Genomic DNA, 5,245 nt, shown 5'->3' with positions numbered 1-5,245 from the left:
ATTTGTACCCCCTGACAGCCATTAAAAAAAATAAGTCAAGTAGAAGTATTAGGAAATGTAACTATGTCGCCTTCTGAATTCTTGAAGGGGAAGAGAGAGACTCAAACACTGTACCAATAAACTATTTCAACTCGATTTGCATTCACTGATATGAGCATTTCATATACTAATGATTATAATATATTATAATTTTAAAATATCATAATAATTTATTATTAGTTCCCCATTCAAGAAGAATTTATGAAAAAGGAATGACTAGGGTTTAAAAAGTGATAAAATGCTGGAGGTATAGTAGTAGATGAAAATGGTCTACCATCAGAGCCTGCCAACAGAGAACAGCAGCTACACAGGTCTTCCATGAAAAAATCTGACATTTCCAACACTATTCCAGTTTGAGGCAATTAAAAAAAAAAAAAAAAAAGCCCAAAAATATCAGAAGTACAGTATACAAACATTTCTCCTGTAATTTACTCACCTCACTGGGTTAAAGAATTTTCATTTTCCCATTTCTGGTCAAATTAAGCATTTCCCTATTCTCCAGTGAAAATGCATACTTTAAAAAAAATTTAAAAAAATTAAAACATTTCTAGGCATTTCAACACTCAATTGTCAATTCTTCAATTATGGACTCAATCTGCTAAAAATCTCATCTCTTCTGGAAAGCAGATTTGTATTAATTACTTCCTTGGATTCATAACCTAGCCTACATGAAAACCTACTCTTCATAGCTGGACTGTGTCTAATCCCAGAGCTCATCTGTTTAAAAATGGTATGGATACCCAAACACTGCACACTAGCATAGACGTATCCCTTGACTAAAGATAAAATCTTCCCTAATCTCCAAACAATAAAACGGCGATTTCATTATATGATGACATAACACAGCAACAGCTACTGGATGGAGACGCATGACGGGTTTCTACAGCAGGGTAGCCTTGGTTTAAGCCTTTTGGAGATTTTTTCCCCAGCTACTTTCTCACTGATGGACAGAGGAGTTTTTCTCTCTAAATACCACTTTAGCTCTGCCACAGACACCTTTTCTCCTATACCAGTCTCGCAATATGTACTTTATGATCTACTTTTTATTTTGCTTTAACCATAAAAATGTAAATTATTTAGATGAAGTACATTGATTTGAAACAGCACAAAGTCTTCATCCTGAATAAATCTTGATAGGCAACTTCACCTTCCCTACCATATTAGAAAAGTAACAATTCATGTATTTCCCCTTCTCAGACTGCTGAATTTATTATTCCAGACAACGTGACAAATACTATGCTCCACTACACATTTCAGCATCATATTAGCTCAAGAACACAAGCACCTCACTGAGAGAAGAATTTCACTATCTTCTTCTTCTATCACTTTGTTCTCAATGTTTCTGAGTTTCCAAACATGTGTTTTCCTTTCACTCCACTGCAATTTTCCTCCAGTCAGTGCCAGTGATTCTTCAGTGATTGCAGTGTTCTTCAGTGATTCTGTAACTCTCAAAAAGAGGACATTTTCAAGAATAAGGAATCAAGCTGTTCTATAATTTATTTTTTTAAATGTAGTTAAAAATATTAGACGAGAATTATAGGAGAGAAAGTAAATTACCATGTTAAAGAATAGTTTATGGTTCCAGTAACTGAACGAGATGTCACATAGAAATATTTCATTTTTAGGAAACTGTATCATATTAGGCCATCTTGGAGATGACATTTATGCAACTGCTTAATTCTTTTTTTTCCCATTTACCTTGAGCCATAAGATTAACAGAATTATTCATGCCAATAAAGATAAAGTATGGCATACACATTTGACAGTTAAGGACTTTATTATTAAAAATCATCTCTAAAGTTGTCATTCAAAGACAAGTGATTGGGAGAACATGCTTACACTTCAGTAACTGTTTAACATCCTTTTTTCATTGAGGTTCCTCAATTTATCATTTTCTAATATAAGAAAACTTAACAACTGCAGTATTCATTAAAAGCTTTACCGACTTTGAGCATCTCTGACTGAAAACTGCATTTTTACAACAGTAATTTTTCTGCATTATTATAATTGCATATCAGTCAAGCTGAACCACAACTTGATGGATATTTTTAGAAGCGTTAGACATCTAAAACAGAGGTAAGAAATAGAGGAAGTATTAACCTCAGCTAATAGATGGACTGCTTGTTTCTGATCATCATGCCCTTCATGATTTCAGCATCCACAGAACTCTCACACAAATAAGACCTTAAGAGAAATCTCCTTTCCTGTTTTGCCAAGTCTCAGTCAATCTTTAAATTTACAAACAAGCCCACTTTATGAACCAAAACATCACGTCTTTCTCAGCATCTGCAGAAGCTACAATTGCTACTGACCCGCCCATCAGTTCATCAACTTCTCCCTGCCATGCCAATTACTTTCAACAGTCTGAAATTCTATCCAGTCAGAAACAGACATGCTGCCCAAATTTTATTTAAATAAAAAGAGGCTACAGTAAGGATAAAGATTAATATTAATTTTTTTAAATTTCAAATAGAGTTGTCTAGGGGTTGCTTTTTAGGACTGAAGGAGGAAAAATAGGTTTAAACATAATGCATCCATTTTTACCCATCTAAGCCATCAGGCTTAGAATTCATCCAGATTTGAGGAAAAGTACATTCATCATAGTTACCTATTCTTTAGCACAACATGGCCACATTGGGGCATAACGATTGGGCTTTAGGGGCAAACACATAAACAAAAAGTACACAGTTGAGGTTGATACCATGAACAGCACTTACTGCTCACAGCCCATCAAACGGGCTGGCTGCCCAGTTAATGCTACTTTGTGTCATTCAGCAGCCCTTGCCACCTTCCTTTCTATTTGCTCTAAATTCACTACTGCTCAATAATTAAGCAGATTCTAATTTCGGTATTGCAGATCAGAGACAAAAGCCTAGCAGCAACATAATTGGGGGAATAAATGGGCCGGTGCAATCTTAATTCTGGCAATGCCATTACCCAGCTTGATTCAGGTAACAGATTAAAAACACAGCTTACAGATAGGAAAATACATTTTCCTTCATAAGAAAAACAGTCAAGATCTAAACCAAAACAAGAACAGAGTACTTCCATGGCACTTCTAATATTTGGCATGTAATGAAAGAACATTAAGTTTTAGAAAGCACACTTCCATGCGATTCTAAAACAAGAAACAGGAAACATACAAGAGACAACTAGCTACATGTACCAACTCCATTCCGTATCCAAGGGCAAGGCAGTGCTCTGTATGACACAAGCCTCTGCTGTTAAACTGGTTCTCACTGAAGCCAGGCCCACAGGATAGTCATTTGTACTCATTTGGGCACCAAAATGAAGGAAGCTGTCTGGTTTATCCTTTCTCAATCCCACCTTTCCACATTATCCAGAAGCAAGACTTCTCTCCTTTGAGAAACTAAACCACAGAGATCTATTTTGGAGCCTGTATGGACAACTGCTTCTCTGCTCCAAGTTTTTATGCAGTATTGGTTGGTCCCAAATAGCAATTAAAAAAAACAAAAACAAAAAAACAAAAACAAAACCAAACCAAAGCAAAAAAAAACCCCACATCAAAGAACAAGGTAGCTATTAGAAATCAAGCTCTTCATTTTCTTCTGTTTTCCCCAAAATCTAGCTAAACTGGGTTTTCCGTTAAGATGTTTAGAATTCACAAAAAGCTACAATACCACAAAGTTTTAAACACCTCTTAAAACAATGCCAGCCATGCCAGGAATCTTATTGCCTATTCTTTTCTGTAACAAAACAAAAACAAAACAAAAAAACCCCACAAACAAACAAAAATTGTAAGTGATACAGAAATATTTGACCTGCCATAAAAACATATCACCTTTTCACTTGACACTTTCTGCAACGAGTTCCTTAAGAGTTGACAGGTTTGGTTGGCAAGCACACTTCACATCAAAAACTGCCTAGTGTCTAGCATCAACTCATCTTCCACAAAGTACTTACAAAATACAGTATGAAATAAACAGTTTAGAAGATGGCCTAACATACCAAAAATACAGCTCTCCAACAAGCCAAATAACAAATTCAGGAAGCCTGAAATGCTGGACCAAAGGCTCTGCGATGTACATTGAACACACTAAGAAAATGTAAGCACCCCACAGACCTATTTTAAGGAAAGTAACCAAAGAGAAGGCAGCACTGAACAGAGCCACTGTGAACACAGCGGCTCAGAGCACTAATGCATCCAACAGTAACTGACACTATTATCTATTATTCTTTCAACAGTCTCTACTTTAAGTAGGGCCATGCGCACACACACACACACAGAGAACACATTTCCAGGAAGGTCATGTATGAAGACAGATCAACAATGAAGTGAGATTTGACCAAGGGCAGTATTTTATACAGATTTCTGTTTGCTACTTGACATATTCTGCAGGAGACTTCACGGACTGAAAAGAGAAGATGTGACCTTAGCTTGGTCTTTCTGATACTTGCTATTACAACATCCATAAATGAATCAAATATAACCATTTGACAGCCTGGTGCTTGTGCGACATAATAAGAGAGAAGCAAATTCAGCCACCTAACACAGTGCCCCCACAACGCACGCTCACAGGGAGCCTGGAATTGCTGGCTTTGTATCAGCACTACCACTTTACAGAGTTTAAAGAAAAACACATGCCATTGAATTTGTGTGAGTCAGACACATATAAACCACAATTTTACCTTTAAATATGATCATCCATAATCCAAATTCTCTGCAATTTGCAGCTACTAAATTTTGGCAATCCCAAACATACACACCCCAGAAAGACGCTGATGAACAAAAACCATATATTCAATTTAAAGACCTCCACGCCCCTCTCCTTCACCTTCGGCAACTAGAGCCTGCCCTCTGAACTACATTGAGAGAGACAGATACCATTACTAGAAGGATAGAAAATGTAGGAAGGAAGCAGTAAACCCTCTCACACACACACTACTGTCTACTACACAATATCTTCCACTGGCCCCATCCTAAACTTTCATATGACTCTCTTCTTAAGGTGTACCAATGATGAATCAAACCCTTATTTGTGGAGGTAGAGTTAGTTTATATTTCTCTGATTTGTGCTTCTCCACTCTTCCTCTGTCTTCTCCAACAACTTGCATTCCTCTCTGATAAGAATTAACCCTAACTCAACCCAGCACTACTGTTATTAGATATTATGTCCCGTCTAGGGGAGGCACCTTCATACATCAAACACTGGCAGATTTTTAGAGCCCTCTTTTGCTGCCAAGA

This window comes from Pterocles gutturalis, unplaced genomic scaffold, assembly GCF_000699245.1.
Source record: "Pterocles gutturalis isolate BGI_N339 unplaced genomic scaffold, ASM69924v1 scaffold5947, whole genome shotgun sequence".
NCBI classification, from domain to species: domain Eukaryota; kingdom Metazoa; phylum Chordata; class Aves; order Pterocliformes; family Pteroclidae; genus Pterocles; species Pterocles gutturalis.
The sequence above is the reverse complement of the archived record's forward strand: the minus strand, read 5'-3'. Positions refer to the sequence as shown.